The sequence below is a fragment of the Jaculus jaculus genome, chromosome 11, assembly GCF_020740685.1.
Source record: "Jaculus jaculus isolate mJacJac1 chromosome 11, mJacJac1.mat.Y.cur, whole genome shotgun sequence".
In the NCBI taxonomy this organism is placed as follows: Eukaryota; Metazoa; Chordata; class Mammalia; order Rodentia; family Dipodidae; genus Jaculus; species Jaculus jaculus.
Window position 1 is genome coordinate 80,492,465 of NC_059112.1, and position 18,881 is coordinate 80,511,345.

Below are 18,881 nucleotides of genomic sequence, written 5' to 3' on the forward strand. Positions count from 1 at the left end.
GAAATCATCCACACCAGTGTCATTCTGAGACTTCATGTCCCTGGCCAGGGTGGGAATGGGAAGACAATGGAAGACGAGGTTCAGGAAGCTCTTCCCTGTTGCTGGTCAGGGACCACCCTGTGGAGGAGAAGTTCATGGTGTGAGACCTTCCTGTGAGCCAAGTGCAGGCCGTCAGGACTGAACCTCCCACTGATCCTGAAAAGCCACCCAAATGTGCAGAATCAAACTGAGGGGGTTCCTGGGACCTTGGGCCTCAGGTGTGAAGAGTGGAAGAAAAAAACCAGGATTGTTTTTTGACACAAAATGGCCACCGCCCCGTCTGGCTCCTTTCTCCCTGGCATTCTTTCCAGACTTGTTAGTATTCAAACGCTCCGTCCCAGAGCAGGCTCTGGAAGCAGCCACTTCCCAATGGGCTTCACCTGTGGGGGACGGAGCACGGCTCAGCTTTCTCTGCAGTTTACATGAGCTTGTGAGACATGAGAGAGTGGTCTGGTGTTCGTGGATGCTGAGGAGTTGGTGGCTCAGCTGCGGGTGATGGATCTATCCTCAAGACAGGGCTTGGTGTGCACTGAGCCTGCTTTCCACAGCAGGGGCATGATGCTGGGACTCTAGGATGTAGGAGAAAGGCACAGGGAAGAAGCACAGGCCTCTGAGGCAGCCTCCCGCGCTGTCAGCAGCATTCACACCCGGCCTGCCCTCTGGGATTTAGAGCTCACACCACTGTCAGGATAGATAGGACCCTGGGCTGTCCTTTAGGGAGCATGAGTGGGGTCAAGGGAGCCTCTGCAGTGCACACATTTTTCCTTATAAATGTTCACACCCTCATGCTTAGTAAGTTGCTCTGTCAAGCTTGACAGGAAGCATTTTTTAAAATATATTTTATTTATTTATTTGAGAGAGAAAGTGGGAGAGAGAGAGAGAGAGAGAGAGAGAGAGAGAGAGAGAGAGAGAATGGGTGCACTAGGACCTCCAGCTGCTGCAAACGAACTCCAGATGCATGCATCACCTTGTGCATCTGGCTTTCGTGGGTCCTGGGGAATCTAACTGGGGTCCTTTGGCTTTGCAAGAAAGCACCTTAACCACTAAGCCACCTCTCCAGCCCTGGAGGCATTTTTGACTGTCCTTCAGTTCTCTTGAGAACATTTCAAGTGTGTCCTTAGTAAATGTGAGAGCAGCTGCAGATTGTGTAGACAGGGACTGGGTTCCAAGAAAACTTTATTTACAGACAGGATTTGACAACAAGCTGCCGTTTGGTAAACCTGATACTGAGAGATGCCATCGCCTATCCCCTTTCCCTGTGAACAGTGGGACTTTGCCTGGAGGAGAGGGGAGACACGGGGAGTCTAGATGAGCTTCAGGGCATGGGCAGTGAAAGCAGACCACTCCCTCCAGTATCCCGTGATGGTCAGGGCTTGGACTTCTGAGGGACACTTCTGGTGGACAGCCTGGAGTTGAAGTCAGCTAAGCTGACGACCAAGTGTGGAGTGGAGCAGGCCAGTGCTAAGGTTCTGTTTTGAGGGTTTCCCCCCCGACACCCTCGTTAGGGATTTTCAGTTTTCTGACCCTGATGGCAAGATAAGCTAGCTTTGCATGAACCTCTGGGAGTCAGAGGAGCTGAGGTGGGATGAGAGCTGGGGGAGGACAGTGCTCTCATTGGTAATGGACAGGGGGTTTTGTGGCTTGAGGTAAGGGCTCCCGAGTGTGTCCACGCATACTGAAGACGGTCCTGGCTCCCCTGTACCCACTCTCCTACCACACCAAGCCTGCTGCTTCTCCTCCACCCCCTGGCGGTCAGAAGCAGGAAGGACTTGCAGTGTGAGCTGCCCGGGGAACAGATCTGGAAACCTCCATCCTGTGGGCACCCCCTGGAGAATGATCTGGAAAGGGCTCCATTTTGGCTTCTTTGAGGCTCTGAGGTGCTCCTCTCTCCTATGGTGAGCACATTACTGTTACTTCCTGTGACTTGGCCAACTTCTCTTCCTGGGTTTTTGTCTCCTGTGTCTCATATTCTGCTTACACCTGGAATCAGACCTGCTGCCCGGTGAGCTCAGCAGATGCCATGTATGCACTGGGCTCCACAGAACACCAGCTGGGCCATCGGTTGCAAGTGCACATTTCTCTGTACATGAAGGAAGCACTTGCCTCTGAGCAGTGTCCACTCTATGATGATCTGCTGGGTCAGAGCTGTTGAGGCTGGGTGCCTCACCGTGTGTTGATTAGAACATGGTGTGCTTCGTTATTTGGAATTTAATTTAAAAATTATAAGCTTCCCACGAAGAATGCTTCTTGGGTAGTGACTTCATTTTCACCATAACCTTCAGGAACCATAGTGACCCTATAGCTTGAGCTTCAGCATTTCTACTGTGGAGGGGTAAAGAGGGCACCTCTTCCCAGTAGATCTCAGCCTGGTCTAGAAACAATACACAAAGAGTGACAAGAGGGTGCATTGAGGACAGGTGTGTCCCAGTTGACTGGCTTGGGCCACAGATCTCCAGCCCTCCCTCGCTCAAGATACCCAGGGCCCACCGCAGTGTCATTTTAGGACCGTGCAGATGGATGGCTCCTTAGCCCTTCTCTAAAGTCCCCAGCTCCTCTTCCAGTGACTGTGTGCCTGCAACAGTGGCTGCCTACTCTCAACCGCCCCCTGCTGGCCATGGACTGCTTGCTGTTGAGCATCTTAATGCAGGTTCAAGGTTGCTCTGCTGTGTTCCAGGCTGATGTCTTCACAGACCAGAAAAGGAAGAGGAAAGGACATGAAGTTCAAGGAGACCAGTAACCACACAGCTCTACATGGAAGGCCTGTCCTCTGTGGATGGGGCGAGAATGTGGTGGAACCCTAACACCAACTGGCATCACTTGCCACTTCTATTTTACAGATCAAAAACCAGGGTTTATGGAAACTGCTTGGAAGCACACAGTGGGGCGGGGCGGGGTGCTGGGCATGGATCTCTTGGTCATGGTGTGGGGCTGCCTCCTGCTCCTGGCTCAGCAACCCTGCCTAAAATCCCAGGCACTCATGTGGGCTTAGAGCTTTCTAACTGTTCCAGAACCAAATTCTTGTCCTTTCCTAACTGTCTCACTGAGTCCTCCAAGGGACAGTACAGTATAAGCTGGGGACTGACCATGCTCAGTGGTCGTCTCATGCAACAGCTGGTCCATCTCTGGGTTGTGGATAATGTAGGCTACATAGACATCAGGAGTGCCCTTGCTCTGGCCCTGATCAGCGAGAGCATCACTCCCGGGGCAGTTCAGCACGTTTGCAATGGAAACCCTTGATTACTGAAAAGGCCTCCTGTTAAGAGTTACAATCAAAGCACAAGTTCTGGGTTGAGCCAACTTTGATACAGGAGACAGGCCCGAGGACAGCAGTCATGTTAGATTATACTATTTAACATAAAATTCCCGAGCTGAGAGAGGAAGTGCCTCCCTCATGTGGGCAGAGCTAAGACACTACAGTGGTACAAGTCCTCGGGCTGCCGGCCCAGATGTCTGTTCTACCTCTCACCCACTTTGAAGCCCCTTACTGAAGCCAATCCTGCCAAGCTAGGCACTGCTCCCGGGCCCGGTACTGTCAGTTTCAGACGAGGCCAGGCCTGCAGGGACATGCTGCTTTTGGTCACCTCTATTTGTGCCAGGGATGAGATGTCTTTGTTGACAAAGCCAAAAACTGTCTTGCCTGGCACCAGGAGAGGCAGACTCTGTCCTGTGGTCTCTGAAAGACATACGGCATGGTGGTAACAGCAAAACTCTGTCCAGTTGTGCAGAGCCAGTATCCAAGAGGACCCAGACCTGCCCCTGCCATCCCAACCTATTCTTTTTTTTTTTTTTTTTGCTTTTTTAAAAAATTTTTTATTTATTTATTTGAGAGCGACAGACACAGAGAGAAAGACAGGTAGAGGGAGAGAGAGAGAATGGGCGCGCCAGGGCTTCCAGCCTCTGCAAACGAACTCCAGACGCGTGCGCCCCCTTGTGCATCTGGCTAACGTGGGACCTGGGGAACCGAGCCTCGAACCGAGGTCCTTGGGCTTCACAGGCAAGCGCTTAACCGCTAAGCCATCTCTCCAGCCCCCAGCCTATTCTTGTCACAGGACTGGGTACTGGTGACAGTTAAAAGAGTGGACATGACCTGGGAGAGTGGTGCTAGCCTCCATGCCCTCTGTGGCCAGACTGCCCTACTTAATGACGGGATGGCCGTGGCCTGCCTCATGGTGGGGTCCTGGGCAGAGTGGGCAGGGCTGGCCACCACTTCCCTGATGCGCTGCTGCATTGGCCTGGCATCTGGCCTGTCTATCTCAAGGCCTGCTGGGACACCACTCAGTCAGGAACAGAGCCATTACATGATCCACTGTCTCCACCAAGGGGCCTGAGGCGCTGATGACACCAGGAGACCCCAGGGTCCCACCCTGCCTGCAGCGCCCTCAACCCTGTCACCTGCCGCGATGACAAGGTCCAGCTGGAGCACAGAGAGCTGAGAGGCCGTCACTTCATCCCAGTCCAGCTCGGCCATAGTCACTTGTGTGCTGCCCGCTTCAGTGGCAGCCTCTGGCTCTGTCAGGAGCCTGTTGAGGAGCATGTTGCTATGGAGCTGCTTGAGCCCAGGCTGTGGTAGTCACTGAAGATGTATGCTCTGGAAGCGGGGGGGCGGGCACATCTTACAAATGGCCAGACCCATGAGACCAGCTCCACTGCCCAGCTCAAGAGCAGTCCTGGATGGGAGCAAGGGGGGCCAAGGCCCACAACTGCACCAGGTCCACCCTGCCTGAGTGCCCCAAGATCACATGTTTGTGAGAGTGGTTGGGTTCTCAATGGCCCAGTCTGTGAGGTAGAGGACATTGTCCCACGTGAGCAAGCCTGTGGTGCCACAGGACGCGATGGCTGTGCTCTCAGAGAGTGTGGCTGAGGCTCCCGAAGGCTGTACAGGAAACCGGGCAGGAAGGCGAAGCCGGCCATCAGAGGATGGTGGACGGTCGAGCAGACCAGCATGTCCATGCTGTGGAGCACTGCTCACAATGGAAGGTAACCCGGGTATACTTGGCAACGTGACGATCTCAAGGACCCTGTGCTGAGGAAAAGCAGCCCACCTCAGGTCTGACGCTGTGGTTTCTTCACTGAACGGCCTCCAGAGAGCCCAGTTCCAGAGTTGGATAGTGGGGGAAGGGCACTGCACCTCTCACAGGCTCAGCAAATAGCTCCGCTGGCACTGGGAGGACTTCTCGGCCGTCAAGATCTCTTCCAGTGCCTCACAGTGCGTCCAGAGGCCCTGTGTGCACAGCGTCATGTTGAGGGTGGATAGACAAGATTCAGTCAAGATGGCCATGCTGACCACCATAAGTATCCCAAGATTCTGCCTGTTGCTTCTGCTGATGTGTGAACAAGGTGGATGGCCTTCACCTCGCTCATGGATGCAGGGCATGGAACCCAGGACCATACATGTGCTATGTAAGTGGACTAGTGTTGAGCACCACCCCCCCAGCCCGAGTTTTCACTAGATTTAGGGGAGACTGAATCTACAGTGGGAGAGTAGCTAACATATGAAAAACTTAATGAGAATCAAACAAAATTTAAAATGTGCACGCTGGGGATCAGAGAGGCATGGAACCAAGTTTGGAGGTAGGCAAAGTCCAGGGTAGCAGAGTCCACAGGAGCCACCACTCTTAGGTGGCAGGTGTGCTTATGTGAGCTTACTCCCCTTCCCTGAGCAATCTGCTGTGATGGCTTGAACCAGATTTCCCTCAAAATCTCTTGTGTTCTAAATGCTTGGTTCCCAGTTGGTGGCAATTTGGGAGGAGGAGCCTTGCTGGAAGAGGTGTGTTCTTGGGGGTAGGATTTGGGGTGCTGTAACTGGCTTCCACTTGCCAGAACTCGGCTCACTCTCTTGTTGTTTTCTACTGTGGCAGAGGTGATGTCCAGCCTTTGCTCATGTCATGTCTTCCCTGCTATCATGGATCTTCCCCTTGAGTCTGTAAGCCAAAATAAACAACATCCCTCCCACCGGCTGTTTCTGAGTGGGTGTTCTGTCTCAGCAACAAAAAAGTAACTGTGGTGGTTTGATTCAGGTGTTCCCCATAAACTTAGGTATTCTGAAAGCTAGTTTCCCAGCTGATGGAGATTGAGGAATTAACGCCTCCTGGCAATACTGTATTGTTGGGGGTGGGCTTATGGGTATTATAGCCATTTTCCCTTGCCAGTGTTTGGCACACTCTCCTGTTGATGTGGTCCATCTGTTATTGGCCAGGAGGTTGATGTCCAACCTCTGCTAATGCCATTGTTTTCCCTGACATCACAGAGCTTTCCCTTGAGTCTGTAAGCCAAAATAAACCTTTTTTCCCCCCACAAGCTGCTCTTGGCTGGGTAATTTCTGCCAGCAATGTGAACCTGACTGCAGTATGTTACTGTACAACAGTGCTCCCTAGAGCAGGGTGTGGGTTTCAAGCCACCTTTTCGAGGTACTTCATGAGGCCGCACAGGGCCAGTTTGGCAGCTAACCCAAGTCCCTGTGCTGCTGGGTAATCAAAGAGACTCCATGTTGATAAGACCTGGGAATGGCATAGAAGCAAAGATAATGCATACTAAGCCTGCTGAGGTGTGCCCCTTGTATTCGGGGGGCAGGGTGGTGAAGCTGGCCTACTGCTTGAGGGGAATCCCCTAAACACTGTGTGGAGAGGCTCCCAGGAGTTTTGGGCTCATCTGCTGAAGGCATACTGCACCCTGTCACGAAACTCAAACAGCAGGCCAATGGGGAGAACGACAGGTAAAGTAGCATGGAAGGTACTAGCAGGGAAAAGCTCAGGCTTCCAGCAGGGGACTTAGGATAGGCCAGCTATGGAGCACCAAGAGGAGAACGGGGCCTGGTGGAGCCACAGGGCTGGCAGGATGAGAATGGAAGAATGTCCCTCAGTGAGATGCGGGGACTGTTGGCGTGAAGGAGAGAACCTGTATGACAGGAGAAAGCCCAGAGGGGATTCAGCCATGGCTGAGAGCCCTGCCCTCCCACAGACGGCCAAACCCTGACATCTTACCACCCAGGGAGATTTGGACAGCCCCTGATAGGAAGACCTCTAGAGAGCTGATCAGGTTTCTCATGTGGTTTGGCTCTGGCAGACCTGGCCTGCCATTCACCTTTTTGATGAGCTCTGAGAGAAAGCATTATGAGTAATTCAATGAAGGACGGTGCTTCTCACACACAGGGTGCTGCACTGTCTACAACAAACCACAGTTGGCCTTGTGAATATCCTTGGAAATTCACATGACTGGAGCAAGGACCAATGTTTCAGAAGAGCTGTGTAGAGGCAGTGGGTTACAGCTGAGGAAAACCTGGGCAACTACGACACTAAGGATTCTATTGTGGAGATGGTCTCACTATGTAGCCCAGGTTGGCAACACATGTGTAATCTTGCTGTCTCACCTTCCTGAGCTCTGTAATGATAGATATGTGTAACAATTCCTGATTTAACATTGAATCTTCAGATGCAAGTTCTCTTCTAAGAAGACTTCAACCAAGCAGCACCGCTCTGTAGTGGTTCTAGGGTCCAGCCTAAACCTGAGCACATGAACCAGCTCCTCTTCTAGTGTCCACCCTAAACCTGAGCTCATGAACCAATTCTTCCTTCTATTGTTGACCATGAACCTGAACACATGAACCAGATCCTCCTTCTAATGTGCACCCTGAACCTGAGCTCATGAAACAGCTCCTCCTTCTAGTGTCCACCCTGAATCTCAGCACATGAACCAGATCCTCATTCAAGTGTCCACCCTGAACCAGAGTACATGAACCAATGCCGCCTTCTAGTGTCCACGATGAAACTGAAATCAGGAACCAGCTCCACCTTCTAGTGTTCAACCTGAACCTGAGCACAAGGACCAGTTCCTCCTTCTAGTGTCCACCCTAAACCTGAACTCATGAACAAATTCTTCCTTCTAGTGTCCACCCTAGATCTGAGCTCATGAACCAGCTCCTCCCTCTAGTGTCCAACCTGAACCTGAGCACATGGTCCAGTTCCTATTTCTAGTGTCCACCCTGAACCTGAACACATGAACCAGCTCCTCCTTCTAATGTGCACCCTGAACCTGAGCACATGAAACAGGATCTCCTTCTAGTGTCCACCCTGAACCTCAGCACATGAACCAATTCCTCCTTCTAGTGTCCACCCTGAACATCAGCACATGAACCAGCTCCTTCTTGTGTGCACCGTGACTCTGAGCTCATGAACTAGCTCCTCTTTCTAGTGTCCAACTTGAACCCGGGCACATGGAACAGTTCTTCTCTCTAGTGTCCACACAGAACCTGAGCACATGAATCAGCTCCTCCTTCTAGTGTCCACCCTGCACCTGAGCTCATGAACCAGTTCATACTTCTAGTGTCCACTTGAAATTCAGCACATGAACCAGCTCCTCCTTCTAGTGTCCACTCTGAACCTGAGCTCATGAACCAGCTCCTCCTTCTAGTGTCCACCCTGCACCTGAGCTCATGAACCAGCTCCTCCTTCTAGTGTCCACCCTGAACCTGAGCACATGACCAATTCTTCCTTCTTGTGTCCACTCTAAATCTGAGTTCATGAACCAATTCCCCCTTCTAGTGTCCACCCTGAATTTGAGCACAAGGACCAGTTCCTCCTTCTAGTGTCCACTCTGAATTAGAGCACATGAACCAGTTCCTCCTTCTAGTGTCCACTCTGAACCTGAGCACATGAACCAGCTCCTCCTTGAAGTGTCCAGTCTGAACCTGAGCTCATGAACCAGCTCCTCCTTCTAGTGTCCACCCTGAACCTGAGCTCATGAACCAGCTCCTCCTTCTAGTGTCCACTCTGAACCTGAGCACATGAACCAGCTCCTTCTTCTAGTGTCCACTCTGAACCTGAGCACATGAACCAGTTCCTCCTCCTAGTGTCCACCCTGAACCTGAGCTCACGAATCAGCTCCTCCTTGTAGTGTCCAGTTTGAACCTGAGCTCATGAACCAGCTCCTCCTTCTAGTGTCCAGTATGAACCTGAGCTCATGAACCAGCTCCTCCTTGTAGTGTCCGGTCTGAACCTGAGCTCATGAACCAGCTCCTCCTTCTAGTGTCCACCCTGAACCTGAGCTCATGAACCAGCTCCTCCTTCTAGTGTCCACCCTGAACCTGAGCTCACGAACCAGCTCCTCCTTGTAGTGTCCACCCTAAACCTGAGTGCAAGGACCTGCAACCCTTCCACCATCCCACCAATGCTGGCAATGGGAACAAACCAGTGAGTTGTGAGGAAAGAGTCCCCATGGAGCCAGAACCCAAGTCAGGACCTTGGCCCACCACATATCCCCCACCAACACCCAGGCAGAGGAGGCTGGGGGATGGGTGGGAGCCAAGTCACGAAGCATCAGGGTGGAGGTGCAGGACTCTGGGTGATGCTGCAGTGTGAGCCTCCTGAAGTCAAATGCAGAAGTGACTCCGGGCAGCAGGAGCATCCCTGAGATGGCCCCAGCATGACGCTATGGAGGGGAGTAGCAGAGGTCTGGAGCCAGAGCCAGCAGCAGAGCAAGAGGCAGGGAAATGGACCTGGGGAGAAGCAACTTGCTAGCTAGCTAGGGAGGACCACAGGACCCCCATGCAACCCTTGGGGCTTCCTGGTTAGGGCTCATTGACAAGTCAGCAGATTAGGTTAAGGAGGCTCTTGCCTTTCTGCTTTGCCACCCACATGGATCCTCTAGGTGAATGTGAGTGAGCTGCAAGACAAGTTCTTCCTTCCCTTTCCCTCCAGACCCATTACTTCACTACTTCCTTTTCTCCTTGGACAAGGTCTCACTCATAGTCTCTGCTGGCCTCAAACTCTCACTCTGGCTCAGCACAGAATTCCTCACTGGGTTACTTGAATGAGCTCAGTGACTGGGGAAAAGTCTCCTGCTTTCCACCCATTTGTATGCTGACCCTCTCCTGGTGTGATTCTTTCTCGGGAGGGAACTTCTTTGGCCTTTCAGAGAGCTTATGACCACTGAGAAAGGTCAAGGTGCAGGATGTGGTGTGATCTACCCTTAATCCACAGCCAGGGTCACAGCGGGATTGGACGGCTAGGCCAGGCCAAGTGGTGGTCCTGCCTCTACTCCTCAGGCACATGCACTGCCCAGGCCAAAGCCCACCTCCGTCTAGGACAACAGTGGTCAAGACAGCCTCCTTAATTTGACATTAAATGGCAAGAAGGGTCTGAAAATGGTTCCCAAATGCTAGAAGCCATTCTTGCACCTGTTACCTCTGTGGTTTAGCACATCCCCTTGCTTCCCACCTGGCTCATGCAGACTTCTGCCTATTCAAGGAAACCAAGCAGCCACAGCTGTGTGAGCTGGGGACACCCACAGGGTGCTGACTTGAATGCAGTGGTTCTGTTCTCTGGGCTTGGATGTTTGAGAAGGACACAGGCCACCTGTGGTTCAGCCGGCGGGGGTGGGGGGGGGTATTGTCCTGCCTGTCAGGAGGCTATCGGGGACCATCTCAGAGAGGTTGGGGCTCTCTCACCTTCTGCAAACTATCCAGCAGCAGCTCAGAATCTGAAGACTCCTGTAAGTTCTCTTCTAAGCCCTGTTCCAAGGAGAGAGATGTCTCAGTTAACGGGAACATTACACATGCAGAGGAACATACCCACAAAGAGCTTGAGTGACCTCTGCCCAGCAACCAGGAGCCCGCTTTGCCGTGGCTCCCAGACCTGGGTCACAGTGGCTTCAGAACTGAAATGGACCAGGTACAGCAGCTACCAGGCCTGGCTCTGCCACCTCTGTCGCAGCAGACTCAAGTCCAGCAGTGAGCTCTGGCTCCAGTGCAGAGGCAGGAATGTGACCCATTGCAAAACACTTCATTCTGCCCCCACCTCAGTGTCTTTCTGACCTCAATCTCCTACCAGCCTCCCCGTCCTGCTCCCTGGCTTCCTCCTGGCAGCTTGGTTTCTAGCACAGGCCTTTAAACTTCCTCTTCCCCAGGGTTGTCCTGCCTGTGGGCCACTGCTCAGGTCACAGTGAACAAAAAGCAGCAAAGCAGAGAGCCGCTGTGAAGGACAAGGACCCCCAAGTTCCTAGGCCTGCAGCTGCAGCTACTGAGGACTGAGGAGGTCTGATACCTAAACCTGCCAGGAAGCTATGATGCCACCAGCTGTGGGCATCTGCTGAGGACCACCTAGACATCCTGACCCACACAAGAGCCAAGGGCCCCATATGCCAGAGGCTTGCAGCAGTGGAGGGCACCAGTCGTCTGCTGTTCAGCTTCCCTGCAGCCTCCACACCAAGGGAAAGCAAAGTTGTCAGAGACCATCACTAGACTTTGCCTCCCCAAACTCTCTCTCTACCTGGGAAGGGCAAAAGAACTCCAGCCAGCCAGAGATGGCTTAGCGGTTAAGCGCTTTCCTGTGAAGTCTTAGGACCCGGGATCAAGGCTGGATTCCCCAGGACCCACGTTAGCCAGATGCACAAGGGGGCACATGCGTCTGGAGTTCATTTGCAGTGGCTGGAGGCCCTAGCATGCCCATTCTCTCTCTCTCTCTCTATCACTCTCAAATAAATAAATAAAAATAAACAAAAAATTTAAAAAATAATAACTTCAGCCAGCTGTTTGGCAACACAAGGTTGGTATCATTTATATCCTCCATCTTACTAATCTAAAAAACGATGGCGTGGAGATGCAATCACTGTCCAAGGTCACTCAGTGGTTTGAGGCCCAATTCCAAGCAGGACGCCTGGTCTCCCAGGCAGAGCTCTCAACTACAGCACTCTGCTCCTGCTGGTCACCCTGAGTGACAGGAATAGATGCCAGTGCAGGGACACATTGCGGACACACCTAAGCCAGCACTTAGCAGGGCATGCGAGCAGTCACACTTGATATTTGGACCAGTCTTAGATCTTGAGCCAAACCTAACAGCAACCAATTGAGAGCTAGGCATGTAGTTAACGTTGGGTTAAATACACATATTTCCCCCACTGGAAGTGTCCTGAGGGCTAAACCCTAAAACTAACTGCCCCTCAGCACCATGGGCCAGCCCCTCAAGGCTCTGGGTCCTGACTGGGTGGTCCCTGTGAGCCCAGCGTGAATTATGGAGGCATGCTCCACTAGCGGGTGGGCAGAAGGGCCCGAGTGCCCAACCGCAGGTCCCTCCCGCTTGGCTCTCTTCCTCACCCGCCATAAGCCCGAGTGTCCAGCAACAGAGATGGCTCTATCCGTCTTTCTGGGGGTGCTGGGACATTGAACCCAGGAAGCCATCGCCCGAGTCTGAGGGCTGCTACTGGGATGGGGACACGACAGGGGGTGTGACCTGGTCACACTTTCGGGAGTTCCTGCCATCCAGGGAGTTGACCTCTCAACGGGAGACCGGCTGGGTGACCACCAGGAAAACGTCAGAGAAACGGCTGGGCACGGTCCGCGACCTCGCAGGTCCGGGCCCCTCCTGCTAAGGACGAGGACCCCCAAGTCTCTAGGCCTGCAGCTGCAGCTACCCAGGACTGAGGAGGTCTGATACCTAAGCCTGCCAGGAAGCTATGATGCCACCATCTGTGGGCATCTGTTGAGGACCACCTAGACGCCCTGGCCCACACCAGGCTGCACCCATGGCCCATCGCTGAGCTGCCCCAACCCAGACCCCGCCAGGCCGGACACCCAACCTGCCAAGGTAATGAGCCGCCCCACCCTGACCCCAACGCCTGCCGCGCACCCATTTGCCAGGGGAATAACCCGCCAAGACCCTGATCCCCGCTGGGTAGCCACCTGCCAGGGGAATGAGCCGCTCCAACCACGACTCCGAACCCCGCTGGGCACCCAACTGCCAGGGGCATGAGTGCAGCAGGCACTGTCAGTTAACGGCATGGAAGGTGGCAGAGGAGGAGCGTGGACGCGGCTGGAAAAGCGCGGGAAGCAGCCAGCCCAGGAGGCCATCCAGATCAGTAACCACAGACAAGTGCCACCACGCCGTGTTTTTCTTTCTGTGATTGTGTGAGTTTGCTGAATATGATCTGGTCCAAATCTGTTCACTTTTGTACAAATTTCATTGTATCATTTTGTTACTGTTGAGTAGAATGCCATTGTGTAAAAGCACCACAACTTCGTTATCCATTCATCCAATGCTGGACATGTGGGTTGATTCCAGTTCTTAGCTGTAATGAATTGAGCAGTTATAAACACGGTTGGGCAAATATCTCTGTAGTGATGCATGGAGCATTTAGGATAAATGCCCAATAAGGGAATAACTGGGTCTGTTGGTAGCTCTATGTCCATCCTTTTCAGGAATCTCCATGTTGATTTCCACAGTAGTTGTGCAAGTTTACATTCCCACCAACAGTGGGTGAGGGTTCCTATTTCTCCACATCTTTGCCAACATTTGTTTTCATTTGGTTTTTTAATGTTTGCTGTCCTTTCTGGGGTAAGGTGGGATCTCATAGTTGTTATAATTTGCATTTCCCTAATGGTTAGGGATGTTGAACATTTTCTTAAGTGTGTGTTAGTCATTTGTAATTCTTCTTCTGAGAACTCCCTATTCAGTTCTCTGCCCCACTTTTGGAGTGGGTTGTTTGATTTTTTTTTTTTAATTTTTTGAGTTCTTTATAGGTTCTAGATGTTAGGCTTCTGTCAGTGGTATAACTGGCGAAAATTTTCTCCCATTCAGTGGGTAATCTATTGGCTCTGCTAATGGTATGTTTGTCTGTGCAAAAGCTTTTTAGCTTTATGAAATCTCATTGGTTGAGTGCTTGTTTAATTTCCTGGGCTACTGGAGTTTTGTTCAGGAAGTCTTTTCCCAATCCCGTATGGTGGAGTGTGCCTCCTATTTTTTCTTCTGGTTGTTAAAGAGTTTCAGGTCTTATATTGAGGTCTTTAATCCACTTGGACTTTATTGTGTGTATGGAGAAATGACTGAGTCTAATTTCATTTTTCTACATATGGTCATCCCAATTTACCCAACACCGTTTGATGAAGATGCTGTCTTTTCTCCATTCTACATCATTGGCACCTTTGCCAAAGATCAAGTAGCTGTAGTTACATGACCTAAGGCCTGGGTCTTCAATTGTGTTCCATTGGTCTATGTTTCTTTTTTTATTCCAGTACCATTCTGTTTTTGTTACTATAGCTTTGTAATGTAGCTTTAGATTGGGTATGGTGATACTGCCAGAGGGGTTTTTAAATTAATATTTTATTTATTTATTTGAGAGAGAGAGAGAAAGAGTTAGCGTGAGAGAGAGAGAAAGAGAATGGAAGTGCTAGGGCCTCCAGCCACTGCAAATGGACTCCAGATGCATGGGCCACCTTGCTTACATGGGTCCTAGCCAATCAAACAAGGTTCCTTTGGCTTTGCAGGCAGGCAAATGCCTAAATTGCTAAGCTATCGTCTCCTGCCCCAGAGTTTTTTTTTGTTTTGTTTTGTTTTGTTTTCCTGAGGATAGGTTTGGATATCTGAGGCCTGCTTCCATTCCATATGAATTTTGAGATCATTTTTTCAATTACTGTGAATAATGATGATGGTATTTTTATTGGTATTGCATTAAATTTGTATATTGCTTTTGGTAGAATTGTCATTTTCACAAAATTAATTCTACCCACCCAGGAGCATAGGAGTCTTTCCATCTTCTCAAGTCCTCCTCAGTTTCTTTCTTGAGTTTTGTTTTGTTTCTTTTTCTTTTTTTTCTTACTGTTTTCATTATATAGTTTTTGCACATCCTTGGTTAGTATTATTCTAAGGTATTTAATTTTTTTTGTTGCTATTAAAAGTGGGACAGCCTCACTGCTTTCTTTCTCTGTGTATTTTTTCCTTTGCATATAGAAAAGCTACTAATTTTGTGCATTGATTTTGAATCCTGCCACTTTACTGAAAGAATTAATCACCTTTAGAAGTTTTGAGATGGAGACTTTCAAGTCATTTATACATAGGATCATGTCATCTGCAAATAAGGCTAACTTGATAATTCCTTTCCAATTTAAACCCCTTTTATTTCTTTCTCCTGTCTAATTGTGTTGCAGTTAGGTTTGCATTGCTAACAGGAATCACTCGACCAAGAGCAGCTTGTGGGAAAAAGGTTTATTTTAGCTTACAGACTCAAGGGGAAGCTCCATAATGGCAGGGGGAAATGATGGCATGAGCAGAGGGTGGATGTCACCTCCTGGCCAACAGCAGGTGGACAACAGGAACAGGAGAGTGTGCCAAACATTGACAAGGGGAAACTGGCTATAATGCTCATAAGTCCACCTCCAACAATATACTGCCTTTAAAAGGCATTAATTCCCAAATTCCCCCTAAGCTGGGAAACCAGCATTCAGAACACCTAAATATATGGGATACACCTGAATTAAACCACCACATTCTGCCCCGATCCCCATAAACTGATAACCATACACAATGTAAAATGCAATGCATTCATGCAACTTTAAAAGTCCCCATGCTTTACTGGTCTTGGCAAAGACTTTCTGAATACAACCCCAATTGCTCAGGCAATAAAACCACAGATTAATCACTGGGACCTCATGAAATTACAAAGATTTTGCACTGCAAAGGACACAGTGAAAAAAGCAAAGAGGCAACCTACAGAATGGGAAAAAATCTTCGCCAGCTATACATCTGATAGAGGATTAATATCTAGGATATACAAAGAACTCAAAAAGTTAAATAATAAGGAATCAAACAAGCCAATCAAAAAATGGGCTATGGAGCTAAATAGAGCATTCTCAAAGGAAGAAATATGAATGGCATATAAGCATCTAAAAAAATGTTCTACGTCACTAGTCATCAGGGAAATGTAGATTAAAACTACATTGAGATTCCATCTCACTCCTGTCAGATTGGCCACCATCATGAAAACAAATGATCATAAATGTTGGCAGGGATGTGGAAAAAGAGGAACCCTTCTACACTGCTGGTGGGAATGCAATCTGGTCCAGCCATTGTGGAAATCAGTGTGGAGGTTCCTAAAACAGCTAAAGATTGATCTACCATATGACCCAGCTATAGCACTCCTAGGCATATATCCGAAGGACTCATCTCATTTCCTTAGAAGTACATGCTCAACCATGTTTATTGCTGCTCAATTTATAATAGCTGGGAAATGGAACCAGCCTAGATGTCCCTCAACAGATGAGTGGATAATGAAGATGTGGCACATTTATACAATGGAGTTCTACTCAGCGGTAAAGAAAAATGAAGTTATGAAATTTGCAGAAAAATGGATGGACCTGGAAAGGATTATACGAAGTGAGGTAACCTAGGCCCAGAAAGCCAAGCGCCACATGTTCTCTCTCATATGTGGATCCTAGCTACAGATGATTGGGCTTCTGCGTGAGAAGGAAAATACTTGGTAGCAGAGACCAGTAAGTTAAAAAGGAGACATAAGGGAAGAGAAAGGAAGGGAGGAGGATACTTAATAGGTTGATATTGTATATATGTAAGTACAATGATTGTAATGGGGAGGTAATATGATGGAGAGTGGAATTTCAAAGGGGAAAGTGTGGGGGTGGGGAGGGAGGGAATTACCATGGGATATTCTTTTATAATCATGGAAAATGTTAATAAAAATTTAAAATTTAAAATAAGTCCCCATGCTTTTTATCAATTCTAATGTTAAAACATCCCCATAGTCCAAAGTCTTTTAGCTGAGCCATAACACCAAAAAAAAAAATCCCCCCAAATATCCATAATGGCACAGAATAAACACTCACAGTGCAAAAGATGACATTGGAAGCCGGGCATGGTGGTGTACACCTTTAATCCCAGCCCTCAGTAGGCAGAGGTAGGAGGATTGCCATGAATTTAAGGCCACCCTGAGACTACATAGTGAATTCCAGGTCAGCCTGAGCTAGAGGGAGATTCTACCTCGAAAAACAAAACAAAATGATGACATTGGGCAGAACAAAGAAATATTATTCAACCAATACAATATAAGATTTAAACAGGGAAAACATCAAACTCTGTAGCTCTAAGTCCAACAACTCTAGTCAGTGACAAGTCTCCAAGTCCGATAATTCTATATAGCAACAAGACTCTGGAGTTCCAATTCCACCCCTCCAGCTGGGCTACTCATGGTCCTGGAAAACTTCATCCTGAGCCAGCAGCCTTCCTTAGCAGCCATCTCATAGTCTCGGCATCTCCACTGGGTCTCCCCTGCAACCCACGGTCCATCCTCACAGCTCCATCAGGTCTCCACACAGGCGATCCAGCAAACCTGCTTCACACTGCACATGGCCATTTCCAAAACACAAGACCGCATTGCAAACTCAATGATCCTCTTTCTTGCATTTCTTATATGTTTATATCCACAATACCAGATAGGGTGCTAATTTGTTAATCCAGGAGGGAAGAAGGCAGACTTTGAAGAACAGGACATTCCTTCAGCATTCAGGCCCATTCTTTCTGTTGTCCCAATGCAAGTCAGCTGGCCCAATCTCAATGGTTGTATTCTCTCAATTGCAGATATATGGGCAGAAGTTTTACCCAAAGATTTTCATTTGCTTTTTCCTCTGTGCCATATCCTTCTTCTTCCGCCAGTCCATTTCTATGTAATGCAAGCCTGCACAACTTATCAGAACACAGCTATTACAGCAAGCCTCCTACCCAAACTGCTTCTAGTCCAGTACAGGCAAAGCTCTTTCTCACTCTCATAAGCCAAACCTCACACACCTTAGTTCTTACCACATTAAAGTTTTTCAAATCTGACCAGAATAGTCCATCAAGCTGTACTTACAGCACTGCTAGACGTCTCCTAGGCCAAGGTTTCAAATTCTTCTACATCCCTCTTGAAAATAAGCTTCAAAAGGCTAAAGCCACACAGTCAAGTGTCTAGCAGCAACCCCACTCTCAGTATCACTTTACTGTTTCAGTAAGGTTCACATTGCTGGCAGAAATCACCCAACCAAGAACAGCTTGTGGAGCTGGAGAGATGGCTTAGTGGGTAAGCGCTTGCCTGTGAAGCCTAAGAACCCTGGTTTGAGGCTCAATTACCCAGGACCCACTTTAGCCAGATGCACAAGGGGGCACACACATCTGGAGTTCATTTGCAGTGGCTAGAGGCCCTGGCACACCCATTCTCTCTCTCTCTCTCTCTGTCTATTGCTCTCAAATAAATAAAGAAAAACAAAGAAGAGAAGCTTGTGGTTAAAAAAAAAAAAAAGGTTTATTTTGGCTTATAGACTCAAGGGGAATCTCCATAATGGCAGGAGAAAATATGATGGCATGAGCAGAGGGTGGACATCAGCTCCTGACCAACATCAGGCAGACAACAGGAACAGGAGAGTGTGCCAAACACTGGCAAGGGAAAACTGGATATAATACCCATAAATCCACCCCCAACAATACACTGCCTCCAATAGGCATTAATTCCCAAATCTCCGTCAGCTGGGAACCTAGCATTCACAACACCTAAGTTTCTGGGGGACACCTGAATCAAACAACCACAACCCTCTCCTGCATGTTAGGCAGGCACTCTATTCATTGAACAACATCTCCAGCCTAAAATAAAGTATCTTCTAACAATTAAATTTATAGATCTCAGGATATTTTGCACACCCACATAATCCAAACACAGATCAAGAGACTTGAGCATTTCCCTTTGAGCACTGACAATTCGATTAAGAAACATGATTGCAGAGCCAGGCCTCCATTTAGTATGGTAATTCCCTCTCTCCTCCCACTTTCCCCTTTGCAACTCCACTCTCCATCATACCCCTTCCCCCTCTCAATCAGTCTCTCTTTTATTTTGATGTCATCATCTTTTCTTCCTATTAGGATGGTCTTGTGTAGGTAGTATTAGGCACTGCCAGGTCATGGGTATCCAAGCCATTTTGTGTCTAGAGGAGCACGTTGTAAGGAGTCATATCCTTCCTTTAGCTCTTACATCCTTTCTGCCACCTCTTCCACAATGGACCCTGAGCCTTGGAAGGTGTGATTGAGATATTTCAGTGCTGA

General features: G+C 49.2%; 1 pseudogene; it reads right to left on the minus strand.

Moving 5' to 3' along the window:
* Positions 1-2,252: 2,252 nt before the first annotated feature.
* On the minus strand, positions 2,253-12,208 carry LOC101617971 (annotated as a pseudogene).
* Positions 12,209-18,881: the final 6,673 nt, after the last annotated feature.